Genomic DNA, 14,078 nt, shown 5'->3' with positions numbered 1-14,078 from the left:
GGGGAGTTCTGATGTTGTGGGGGATGTTTTTCTATGTGATGGGTGTAGACACTGAGAAGGTCTGCCGTATGGTAATTTCCTCTTTGCAGTTCCTCAATTCCTTTATGACAAAGTTCAGACTCCTAGGTCCTGATTATGAGTAGGCAGAGAACTACTACCATATGAAATTACACTTACCATGACTGGTCCTGTCCCCATTCTTAGGGTCTTGCCTCGTAATAGGAGGAATTACATGTGAAGAAGCTGCATGGTAATAATAAATTGACATGTTCGAATCTCCACTTGGAATTTTTCAGGCAAGTATGCTAGGATTTTGTTTCTGTATTTTTACCTCTGTTGCAATTGAACTTGAATACGATTCAGCCTTCACGTGGGAGCCACACAGTGAATCAAAGGAATGACCATCTCATTGAGGCGTTGTACCAGCACGACATGGCTCAGATGGGCCTAGAAAATCAACACAGATCAGGATTGCATGCAAGAAAAATACATACCTAATATATTAATTTCTTATCGTTTGTATTGGTATGTAAGTTACAGATATGTTAGATCCAGTTGTCTCTCTGAAGTTATAATGATAGTGTGAGTAAAGCGATTATCGTCTTTACTGATTGGCTGCTGGATTGATTGAGATACTAATAAGAGCACGTGTTTGGCAATGATATTACGGCGCTAGGATACAATTGACAAAGAAACAGTGAGGTAACAGCTAACTACCAAAAGCGGCCTTTAAAGAAAAATGTGGCTATCAGAACTGGGTTTTAAGTTGTTCTGAAGGTCAGATAATTGGCAATCTGGCATAGATGAAGAAGGGCGTTCCAGAACTGACACTTTAGAACAGTGACGACCTAACCTCCCCAACGCGGGCTTTGTTAAAATGTAAAACATACTGCTGAAGTTTAATGTCTGAAGACGAAAATCCTAGAGAGACAATATGAACCAAAGGCACCCTAAAGGTATAAAACCCTGCACTGTTACAGGCAGTTAGATGTTCCTGGCTGAGTCTGCCTTGAACCTGTAGAAAGGTATCTTCTCGCATTTACACCAATCACCATTGATGCATGTGTGTCTGAACTTCATGGTCCTTTGATAAACAGGGTATCCATCAATACTTAAATTGAGCCAGTGGTTGCACCCATGTCTGACAAACGCTGGGCCGCAGCAGAAGAGAGAAAAAACCAAAAGGGAGAAAAAAAGTAAGACTTAAGAACAGTTACAATGAAAAAATGGGTGAGAACGAGGTTGTAAGAGTGAGATAAAGAGGAAGGGATTGTCTGGTGGTGGGTTAAAGATGCATGAGGTGGAATCAAAACAACGCAGACTGGATATTCGATACCCTGACCGTCAATAGTGCCGAACATGGACTTCTGAAAAAAGAAAAAAAAACTTCGAGCCCAGCACATTACAAATTACGCACTGGTAAAAATATTCCTCTTACTCCTGTTATTGTTACGCAGTATTTCACCTTATGGTAGTAGATTCATTCAGTTAAAAAATAACAATTATCAAAAATTCGTTCAATGGTTTATTTTGAAGAATCTGATACTCAAAATGCCAATGTACCAGGTGAAGATCAAAGTTATATAATCATTTCCAAATTACAAACAGTTCACAAAATATACATTCATGAACAGTGGCTTGGGGTAATATCTCAAAAAGCTACTTAGGGCCTCATTTATGAGGAAATGATGCAGCGTGGCAATGCAAGCCAGCTTGCTGTGCTGTGCTGCATCATTTTGAAAGTGCAGGGATGCATCGTTATTTATTGAAATATGACACATGCCTGTACTTTCCTCAGCGCTGGTGCCCACACTGCTGCCTAGCACCAACGCAGGCAAGGGTGCTTGCATTGCAAGGATGAACGTTTATGTTCAGGAAGGGACACGATGAATCTTTAAGGGTGTCTGCAGCACATATAGAAAGAGGTAAAAATGGGGAGAAATAATGTTGTTTCTTCCCTTTGCCCCAATTTAAGGCCACCAATGAGGAGGCATAGCAATCTGCTCATTCCCACCCTTGTAAATCTGGGAGTGTGTCAGATTCTGTCAGGTTCTATGGGTTTTGGGTGGGAACAACCACAGCAACATCCAAGGAATGGCCCTTTCATGCAGTTATGGGAGAAAGGGGGCCATGTTTACAATGCCATGAAAAGGGACACAAGGTGACTTTGCGTGGACTTGTAAATACGGACCGGCACACTGCGTCACCAGAACGACAAAATAAAATGACTCTCCTGTGGCGCAGTGTGCTGCTACGGCCTTGTAAATGAAGGCCTTAGATTGGAATGTGTAACTGCAGCCATCTGTTGTTTATATTTCAGCGTATTACAGTTGCAGACTTCTGCACTCATATACATAATGCATAATATGCTCTTCCAGAATTCGGCAATGCCCATAAAATGCAATGGAGAGCTGAAACACATTAACTCATCTTCATACAATATTGAACATGTGTTTCTTAGGTTTAAATTTCTTGCATGTTAGTAATTGAACTTGAACAGAAACAGGTAGGTACACATACACCATCTGTCACTACCACACATCAAAGTGAAGTTTGTGTGAATTCTTTGTGGTGCAAATATGATCACTTGATATTGCTTTTCACATAGATCATCGAGATAACTGCATTCACACCTTCTAGTTGCAAACAAGTGAAGGAGTTTTGATTTATTATTATTTTTTCATTAAAAGAGCTGTATTAAGGTAAGCAGATCTGCTGTGTTAGAAATAACAGTCATTCGAACCTCAACCATTTACAGGCCCTTGCTTTAGCCAAATGTATACCAAGCTGTCGCAAAAAACTATATTCACTAAAGATGTGGAAGCATATCCAAGCAGGCTGTTGTCTGTGCTTTCATTGTTCTCCTATTGCTGATACCTAAAACTGTTGAAAGGTGACCAAATGCAAGACCAGGTCTGGTTGGAAAGACCTGGATTTTCTGTTTTTTGGGCATGGTCTGTACATTGTCACAGCAGGGGTAACAAAGCAGATATAGAGCCAAAGTAGATCGGCATGATTCTGTGGTACAGGTTATCCCTACTTGTACCAGTGCACAGTGCTGCTTGGCTGTTTTAGAAGTATCTCAAACTTTAACCAGCACATTTTGTCCATCCCAATGATTTACAAAAAAACATTCCCTCTCAAACCCCAGCAGACATTTTGTATTGAAACCAATATTTATAAGACTTATTAGAAACTAAGTCTTCCTCTCAATGTGATCCTAACCACAGTGGAAAAAGCCTAAACATTGTTTGCACTGCTGGTGGTGCAGCAGTTTGTGGATGACCTGGAGTTTACTCTGACTCCCAGCTTCATTCGTGCTTGATATGCTGTTTACTAGGCCAACAACATAAAGTGAAGGTATTGGGCAAAGTAAATGTCTCTGTTTCAGTCCAGTCATTCACCTGACATGCTCAATACATGAAATTCGTCATTAAGGTTTTTGGTGCTACCATACCAAAGTGCATCACGTAGTGCTACTTTCCCTACCCATTTTAGTAAAATCATTGAAAAAGAAGGCACAGCACTGGTGCCTGTAATCTAATATTTTATGTTCCATCAAGGAAACAATGCCCAGGATGTTCATTTACTCTATTACTTTTCAAGGTTCCTGGTGAAGGTTTTGTGTACTATTAATAGTATAAGACCATTGTATTGCTGTGTTTTATAAAAATGTCAATTTATTTCCTTAAATACTTATGCATAACCTAATCACAGAGATGCAGTAGGAAGTAGGCATCTCTAGAAGTATCTTATTCATTAGAATATCAATTGGTCTATGTCTTGTAACATTGGTAGTTCAACTCCGTCAAGCCATAACAACAATGAAATATGTTTCACTTGTGTACACTGAAACAGTATAAATATTGCTGTATTTTGAAGCTGTCAGTCTTTTGGATCACCTCTTTGGGAACAGACTCTATGCCAGTCTATCTACTTGCTTTATACTTAGTTATTTTGGGGTTTTCATAGAAGGCAGACTGAGCACTACTCTGTTATTTGCTTTATTCATGGCTTTGGTATTCTTCAGAAACTGATGATATGTATTAGTCCTCTTGCAAATATGGCTTTGTCTGTTTGAGCTAGTAAATGATTAACCAGCTAATTACTTTCTGCTTTGTCTAATAATATTATTTTTGACTAAATCCATAAGGGTTTTAACCTGGCATCCTGTCTCATATGTTTATTTTCATTAGGTGTGGACTAAGAGTTGCGAAGACTCATAGGATCCTACAAAAAATCAGACAGTCCCTATCTTGCTTACTAGCCCTCTTAATTAATTAGAGTGTTAATAGCTGCTAGTGCAAGCTTTCTACCTGTAGTACTTCAGATACCTCTTTACTTAAATGCCACTGCTCCATTGCTGCTGACGTGCCATGCCAGAATGCTGCTGTCCACCCATTCCATCACCAAACTACTGATGTAGGTGCGCTATCTCTACACATATTTGCACATATTTCAGAAGGAATAGTGCGGTGATAGCATCAAGGCTGCCAGATGATTCTCCTATCAGATGTTTGCTCATCAAAATGTCTATTTTTGTATCATAGGCGGCAGCTGTTGGCAGCGCTGTGGAGAGAATAACTTTCAAGCATGATGTAGGTGTTGTCTTTTGTACACCTGTTTGAAATGGGGTCTCTAGTTAACAGTCGGTTTGCACCCTGTCCAAGTAGGGACCCTCACTCTACTTAGGATAAGGGAGGTAGCTTGGCACGAGCAGTCAAGCTTTTCTCAGAAGCAATGTGTAAAGCATTTGCACATAATACACAGTAACACAGTAAAACACTAAAAAAGAACACCACACCAGTTTTAGGAAACTAGCCAACAGTATCTGTGTAAAACAAGCCCAAATATGATAAAAATCCAACATACAGTAATAAAAATATGAATGCTGCAAGAATTACTTAACAATACAGTCTCTTGAACTTGATAGCTTCACCTGGGGCTATCACGGCATAGTGATCAACAAAATGAACAGTTCAGGCCGGATGCGGTGACATGGGCCAGGTACGGTGCCGGGAAGACCCGCAAACGGTACCTTGGAATTGCAAGGTGACATGATCCTCGCAATGGGATCCAGAGAGCGGCGTCGCTAGTGTCGAGGTGTCAGTTCTGGAGTTGGCGAGGGAGTCATTGGGCCCTTGAAGTCACACGTGTTGCGGATCAAACTCTGGTCTGATGAAATGAGGAGCGCTGGCATGGATGGCGTCAGGGCTGTGCTGCGAGACAATGCGATCTGCGATGCCCACAGGTGATGGCGGTAATATAGTCCACCGGCATCGGTGTGACCAGGGCGGTGCGGTGTCACCAGGTCATGGTGCAGGAAACGTTGTCATTGTTTCTAAAGCACTGTCATCAGTAGGCCCAAGTCGACGGTGCGGTGTGGGACGGGCTCCACGCGGCATCCACGGATTGCAGTGCAGGCAGATATGTCTGTTGATGACACTGGAGTCAATGGCGCTGGTGTTGGTGGACCGGGTTTGCAGTATAGCACGGGACGGAGCTTTGTGTACCTCACAAGCGATGTCCACAGGCCACGGTGCAGGCAGCAGCACAAGTGTCAGCAGTGTAATCGGGGATGCCCAGACTGCAGTGTGAGCAAGGCGATGCCGGAGTGGGGGACCCACAAGTCACAGTGCAAGCAGTGGTTTGGTGGCAGAATTAGATGGCGGCGTCGGTGGGACCAAGGTTGCGGTGCGAAGGCAAGCTCTATTCCAAGCCCTTGGAGAACTTTCTCAAGCAGGATACACAGCAAAGTTTACTCTTTGCTCTCTTTTAAAGCAGAAGCAGCAACTGCAGGCCAGTCCAGCAAAGCAACACAGCAAAGGTGCAGTAGTCCTCCAGCTCTTGAGCTCTTCTCCTTGGCAGAGGTTCCTCTTGATTCCAGAAAGATTCTAAAAGTCTGGGGTTTTGGGCCCCCTACTTACACCCCTTTCTGCCTTTGAAGTAGGCAAACTTCAAAGGAAAGGGTCTGTTGTTGACAAGCTCCTGTCTTGCCCAGGCCTGCCCCTAGACACATACCAGGGGGTCAGAGACTGCATTGTGTGAGGGCAGGCACAGCCCTTTCAGGTGTAAGTCACCACTCCTCCCTTCACTCTAGCCCAGATGGCCCATCAGGATATGCAGGCTACACCCCCGCTCCCTTTGTGTCACTTTCTAGAGGGAATTCACAACAGCCCAACTGTCAGTCTGACCTATACGTGGAATACATAAGCAGGCAGAGGCACAAAATGATTTAAGCAAGAAAATGCCCACTTTTCTGAAAGTGGCATTTTCAAACAGACAATTTAAAAAACAAATTTACAAAAAAAAAATTAAATTGTGAGTTCAGAGACCACAAACTCTAAATGTCTATCTGCTCCCAAAGGGAATCTGGACTTAAAAGTTAGTTAAAGGCAGCCCTATGTTAACCTATGAGAGAGCTAGGCAGTGCAACAGTGAAAAACAAATGTGCCCGTATTTCACTGTTAGGACATGTAAAACACACCAGTACATGTCCCACCTTCTAAATACACTGCACCCTGCCCATGGGGCTATCTAGGGCCTACCTTAGGGGTGCCTTACATGTAGTAAAAGGGAAGGTTTAGGCCTGGCAAGTGGGTGCACTTGCCAGGTGGAATTGGTAGTTTTAAAACTGCAGTGGCAGGTCTGGACCTGTTTACAGGGCTATTTTTGTGGGTTGCACAATCAGTGCTGCTGGCCCACTAGTAGCATTTGATTTACAGGACCTGGCACCTCCAGTGCACTTTATTAGGGACTTACTAGTAAATCAAATATGCCAATCATGGATAAGCCAATTACATACACATTTTGTATAGGAGCTCTTGCACTTTAGCACTGGTTAGCAGTTGTAAATTGCCCAGAGTAACAAAAACAGTAAAATTAGCATCCAGCACACATCAACAACCTGGGGAACAGAGGCAAAAAGTTAAGGGAGACCACGCCAAGGATGAAAAGTCTAACACGTGTCCCCCCAGCTGAAAGTGGGGAGCAACTACCCAACCTCATGGGAGTTCTCATCACTAAGGCGGAAGAACCTGGACAGACCATCAGCATTGGCGTGCTCTGTACCAGGACGGTGTTCCACCATAAAGTCCATCACCTGTAGGGAAATGGACCACCTCACCAGTTTTGGATTCTCACCCCTCATCTGCATTAACCATCTGAGGGGCCTGTGGTCGGTCTGAACTCGGAAGTGTGTCCCAAACAAGTAGGGTCTTACTTTCTTCAGTGCCCAGACCACAGCAAACGCTTCACATTCTATGGCACTCCCCTACGTTCCCTGGGTAGTAACCTCCTGCTAATGAAGGAAAAGGGTTGATCTAGGCCCTCTTCATTAAGCTGTGAAAGTACTGCTCCAATACCATACTCTGAGGCGTCTGTTTGCACAACAAACTCCTTGGAGTAGTCAGGCGCCTTCAGCACAGGTGCTGTGCACATGGCAGCCTTCAGGGCATCAAAAGCGTTCTGGCAAGCCTCAGTCCAGATCACTTTCCTGTGTTGCTTCTTAGAAGTGAATTCGGTTAAGGGGGTAACAATGGTCGCATATCCCTTAACAAACCTCCTGTAATATCCTGTGAGACCTAAAAAGGCTCTTACTTCAGTCTGGGTCTTGGGAGGCTCCCAACACAGAATCGTGTCAATCTTAGGCTGTAGGGGTGCCACCTGGCCACTCCCCACCTGGTGTCCTAAGTACACCACAGAACCCTGCCCTATTTGGCACTTGCTTGCCTTAATAGGGAAGCCTGCCTTCTGGAGGGTCTCTAACACTCTCCAGAGGTGTTGCAAGTGTTCCTTCCATGCGGAACTAAACACAGCAATGTCATCCAGTTAGGCGGCACTGGACTCATCCAGCCCAGCCAACACCTGGTTGACTAACCTCTGAAAGGTGGCAGAGGCATTCTTCATCCCAAATGGCATCACTTTAAATTGAAAGTGTCCATCTGGGGTAGAGAATGCTGACCTCTCCCTGGCCCCCTCAGTTAAGGCAATCTGCTAGTACCTAGATGTTAAATCAACTGTACTGAGGTACTTGGCAGCTCCCAAATAGTCAATGAGCTCATCAGCTCGGGGAGTGGGGTGTGCGTCAGTCTTGCTGAGTTCTGGAGTGGCACCCGGTGCAGCATCCTTTGGGACCAATACTTGGGACCAATACTGGACTGCTGGAGTGCTCAATAACCCCTAGGGCAAGCATTTTGGAAACCTCATCCTTAATGCATGCCCTGACCCTGTCAGTCACCCTGTAAACCTTCTGTTTAATAGGTGTACTGTCCCGAGTGTCCACATCATGTGCACACAAGTGTGTGACTCATGGGATCAGGGAAAACTGTCCCAACACGTGGCGACAGTCGCCTTGATGCTCCTCAGTTAGGGAGGGGGAGAGGATCACTCCCTCCACTGAACCATCTTTTTCTCCTGCAGACAGGAGGTCAGGAAGAGGCTAGCTCTCCTCCACTACCCCATAATCTGTTGCAAGGAGCACTGACAGCTCAGTCCGCTCAAAGTGTGGCTTGAGGCGGTTGACATGCAGGACCCTTAAAGGGTTAATTGGAGACCACAAGTCCACCATGTAGGTAACTTCGCTCTTGCGCTCCACCACCTCAAATGGCCCAGTCTACTGATCCTCGAGCGCCCTAGGCTTCACTGGTGCCATCACCCACACTTTTTGTCCAGGTTTAAACTCGACAAGAGTGCCATTCTGGTCATACCAGCGTTTCATGTCCTTCTGGCTTGCTTCCAGGTTTTCCTGAGTGAGACTCCTGAAGCGGGCAGTCTGGTTTCTCAAAGCCAGCATGTAACTGAACACATAAGGGGGGGTTTACTAGGAGCTTTTCCCAAAGCTTCCTTAACCAGACTCAAAGGTCCCCTCACAGGGTGGCCATAAATCAGCTCAAAGGGATCATGCCTTTTAAGGTGCAGATGAATCTCTCAACCAGACCATTACTTTGGGGGTGGTAAGGGGTGGTGAACTTGTAGTTTACCCCACACTCCTTCCACAGAGACTTCATATACGTGGATATGAAGTTGGTACCCCTATCAGACACCACTCCCTTGGGGAACCCCATGCGGGTAAAAACCCCCATCAAAGCATGACCCACCACAGGGGAAGTGATTGATCTCAAAGGCACTTGCCTGACAAGTCTGACAGGACCTGCAATGTGCATCTGAGTGCCTGCGCATTAGAGGGCAGTAAAAGTGGGTGACAAGCCTCTCAAAGGTCTTGTCCTGCCCCAAATGTCCAGCTAAAGGCACATCTTGAGCCAACCCCAGTAGGAAGGCCCTGAAGCACTGGGGTACCACCAACACACGGGCTGACCCAGGCTCAGGAACCTTAGGCTTACTATACTATACATCCTCCCAATAAATCAGGTGTGATCCTGGCTCCTTGCCAGCCACCTGGTCTGCAGCCTGCTGCCGCAAACTCTCCAGAGTAGGGCATATCTTCTGTGCTACGCAGAATGCTTCCCTAGTGGGCCCCCCTTCCTGCTGCCACTGCGACAGCTCGGGGACCTCTCCAAGTTCAGCCACTGTTCCCCTGTAGGCTCCGGGGCGTCACCCTCAGGCTCCGCCTCCCTCCAGGCTGTGGGAACTTCTGAGGCCGGTTTCCCGTGCCCCGTGCCCTTCCTCTTCTTGGCAGTCCCCTGGGCCACTGCTTCAGGCTCCATGGGCTCTTGATTACCCCGACAGGCTGGCATTGACCGGGTGGATATCCATACCCACCCAGGCAGACCCAACATCTCCAAGTGAGACCTGTGTTCCACCTCCTTCCAAGGGGAATCCTCCAGATCATTGCCTAGCAAACAATCAACAGGCATGGTTGAACTCACAGCTACCTTTAAGGAACCTAAGACCCCCCCATTCAAAAGGAACCTGTGCCACTCTGCACAGGCGCTCTGAGTTGTCCACTGCAACTACTTGGTGAAGTACCCGGGGATCTATCTGCTCTTCAGACACCAGCTGACTCCTCACTGTAGTCACACTGGCTCCTGTGTCTCTCAGAGCCTCCACCCTCGGTCCATTAATGGTCACCCACTGCCTGTACGTCTTAGTGTTTTCAGGCACTAGGGTTCTCTGGACCATCTCACTGTCCCCTAGTGAGACAAGGGTCATCTCAGCTGGTTCCCACCCACCTGAAGCCAACTCCTCCCCAAGGGCTGTGCACCAGTGGGTGCCGGTGTACTTTTGGGGCATTTGGGGACCACCCTGACATGACCCACCTGGTCACATGCATAGCACTTACGTGGGGGGCCACCTGCCACTGGCTTCCCTTTGGAGAACCATGGCTTCTTTTCACTGGGGGGTTGGGAATCCTTACCCTGGTAATCCATTTGGGGCCCTTTGGAGAACTCCCCCTGTTTACTCTTACCCCCCCACCTTTCTTCCGAGAGGGACCCTGCCAACACTTGGCATGGCCCCCCCATACCTCTTTTGGACCCTGGTGCTCTCCCAGTGGTCTGCTTCCTGCGCAAGCTTCCTGGGGTCAGTCAGCTTGCTGTCAATCAGGTGCCGGCGAAGCTCTGGTAAACATAAACTTTACAAGTGCTCCCAAGCAATCAGATTATAAAGCCCTTCATACGTAGTTACCTTACTGCCCTTCACCCAACCATCCAGTGACCTGCAATAAGAATCAACACATTCCAACCATGTTTGGGATTCCTTCTTCTTGTAGGATCTAAACTTATCCTTGTACTGCTCAGGGGTAAGACCATACCTTGTAAGCAAGGCATCCTTCATGCTAGAGTAGCTGAGATTCTGAGCATCCCCTAAGGTTAGTGTATCCCTCCCCTCTACCTCAAAGTGTTTCCACAGACCCGCCCCCCCCAATGAGCTTCAGGGACCAGATTCATATAGAGAGCATACTCATACCCCTTAAACCACAAGTATATGTCGTCCTCCCTTTTATAATCCTTCACAAGATCTTTAGGAATGTGCACCCTCCTTTCAGGCTGCACTGTGATGTGGCTGCCACCATCCCTACTAGATGGGCTCCTCCGATCCAGCTCCCTCAAGCTAAGCTCATGAGCCAACAACAACGTTTTCTCTTCAATGGCCTCATTTTCTCTGACTCCATCCACTGCTCCCTCTCTGCCTGTCTGTCCTGCAATTCCTCAGGGGTCAGACGTTTAGATGAGACACTGCCACCTGCCCTGGAGACCCTCTTCCTGGACATAACAGGCCCACCCACAATACCACTGTGTATGGACTGCCCTTCCTCCTCCTCATCCTCCTCATCCTCTGGGTGCCCTGTCACCCAGGCCCGTCACCCAGGCCCTCAGCGCCTTTTGCAGTTCCTCCTTCTTGGATGAGTTCTTCATGGGACAGTCATAACTTTTACAGAACTGCCTTAGCTGAGCCTTGGTATAGCTATCCAACTGATGCATCTCCAGATTGAGACATGATGAAAAGACAACAAAAGTGCAAAGTTCCAAAAAGCAGAAAAGTTCCCAAATGAAGTTCAGAAGTCAATCAAAGATTACCACAAAAATGGATGTAGGGAAAAATCCAAGCAAAAGAGAAAAAATCAAAGATTACCAAACAAGTAGTATGTGGTCACATAGTGGTCTGCACTCAAAACAGAAGTGGACACTTAATCACTGTATGTCAAGTAAAAATACAAGTCCAAGTTAGAAATGGGGTCTTTGGTTGACAGTCAGGTTACCGCTGTTCAAGCAAGAACCCTCACTCTAGTCAAGGTAAAAGAGAATCACCCTCAGCTAACCCCTGCTTACCCCGTTGATAGCTTGGCAGAGCAGTAGGCTTAACTTCAGAGTGCTAGGTGTAAAGTATTTGTACCAACACACACAGTAACTCAATGAAAACATTACAAAATGACACAACACAGATTTAGAAAAATAGGAAATATTTATCTAAACAAAACAAGACCAAAATGACAAAAATCCACAATACACAAGTCAATTTATCAATAAAAATGCAAAAAGAGTCTGTAAGTAGTTTTAAACACACACTAACACTGTTAGCGTCAAAAAGTACCTTGGGTGCATCAAAAATAACCCCGCACGGGTGAGTGTGCGTCAAAAAGGGCTTGCGATGCATCGATTCCACTCACGAGCGGGACCTTGCATTGTTTCTCCTTTCGTCGAGTCGGGGTGTGTCGTTTCTCCTCTCCGCAGGAGAGCAGTGTGTCGACCCGGTCAGCACTCTCGGGTCCGGGAAGGCCTTGCGTTGTTTTTAGACGCCACGTGGTGTTTGCGTCGGAAATCCAGCCGCACAATGATCCAAAAACCACACAGCGCAGGTTGCGAACTCCTAGCCCCTGTCAGCGATGCTGCGCGTCATTTCTCCTGCTCCTTTGCATCAATTCTTCGGTCGCGTTTCCGGCGAGCGTCAATTTTCAGCCACGAAGCCGGCGGCGCGGCGTTTCTTCAGCCGCAGATCGGAGTCGCGCCTATATTTTCCCCCACACGGTGCTCTGTGTGTCGATTTTTTTTTCTTTAGGCTGCCAGCTACTCCTTTCAGGGTTCCAGGAACTAGATGTGCACCACAGGGCAGAGTAGGAGTATCTCCAGAGACTCCTAGTACTGGCAGAGAGAAGTCTTTGCTGTCCCTGAGACTTCAAACAACAGGAAGCAAGCTCTAAATCAAGCCCTTGGAGATTTCTTCTCAAGATGGAAAGCACACAAAGTCCAGTCTTTGCCCTCTTACTCTGGCAGAAGCAGCAACTGCAGGATAGCTCCACAAAGCACAGTCACAGGCAGGGCAGCTCTTCTTCCTCAGCTCTTCAGCTCTTCTCCAGGCAGAGATTCCTCTTGTTTCCAGAAGTGTTTCTAAAGTATGTGGTTTTGGGTGCCCTTCTTATACTCAATTTCTCCTTTGAATTAGGCCTACTTCAAAGTAAAGTCTCTTTTGAATGTGAAATCCTGCCTTGCCGAGGCCAGGCCCCAGACACTCACCAGGGGGTTGGAGACTGCATTGTGTGAGGGTAGGCACAGCCCTTTCAGGAGTGAGTGACCACTCCTCCCCTCCCTTATAGCACAGATGGCTCATCAGGAAATGCAGAGTACACCCCAGCTCCCTCTGTGTCACTGTCTAGGGTGAGGTGCACCCAGCCCAACTGTCAAACTGACCCAGACAGGGAATCCACTAACAGGCAGAGTCACAGAAATGGTATAAGCAAGAAAATGCTCACTTTCTAAAAGTGGCATTTTTAAACACACAATCTTAAAATCAACTTTACTAAAAGATGTATTTTTAAATTGTGAGCTCAGAGACCTCAAACTCCACATGTCCATCTGCTCCCAAAGGGAATCTACACTTTAATGAGATATAAAGGTAGCCCCCATGTTAACCTATGAGAGGGACAGGCCTTGCAACAGTGAAAAACGAATTTAGTAATATTTCACAGTTAGGACATATAAAACACATTACTGTATGTCCTACCTTAACCATACACTGCACCCTGCCCTTGGGGGCTACCTAGGGCCTACCTTAGTTGTGTCTGACATGTGAGAAAAGGGAAGGTTTAGGCCTTGCAGGTGGGTACACTTATCAAGTCGAATTTACAGTTAAAACCGCACAAACTGACACTGCAGTTGCACATCTGAGACATGATTACAGAGCTACTTATGTGGGTAACACAACCAGTGCTGCAGGCCCACTAGTAGCATTTGGTTTACAGGCCCTGGCACCTCCAGTGCACTTTACTAGGGACTTACTAGTAAACCAGATATGCCAATCATGGATAAGCCAATTACATACACATTTTGTAAAGGAGCACTTGCACTTTAGCACTGGTTAGCAGTGGTAAAGTGCCCAGGGCAACAAAAACAGTAAAATCAGCATCCAGCACAAATCAACAACCTGGGGAACAGAGGCAAAAAGTTAAGGGAGACCACGCCAAGGAAGAAATGTCTAACAAAAATTATGTGTGAGATTGATAATGCTTGATAATTAAGCAAGTAAGCCAAGTACGCTAATGTGTTAACCCTAAATGTTTGGGAACGTGTACCAGAAGCAGTTGGTGTTAAAAGGCATGAAAATAATGACTCTTTAAAGATGAAGAAAATGACTGGATCTATAAAATGGCTTTTGTGATCCATTCTGAATCACAAATAGGAGGG

This window comes from Pleurodeles waltl, chromosome 7 (assembly GCF_031143425.1).
Source record: "Pleurodeles waltl isolate 20211129_DDA chromosome 7, aPleWal1.hap1.20221129, whole genome shotgun sequence".
Classification (NCBI taxonomy): Eukaryota; Metazoa; Chordata; class Amphibia; order Caudata; family Salamandridae; genus Pleurodeles; species Pleurodeles waltl.
Note: the sequence above shows the minus strand (reverse complement) of the source record.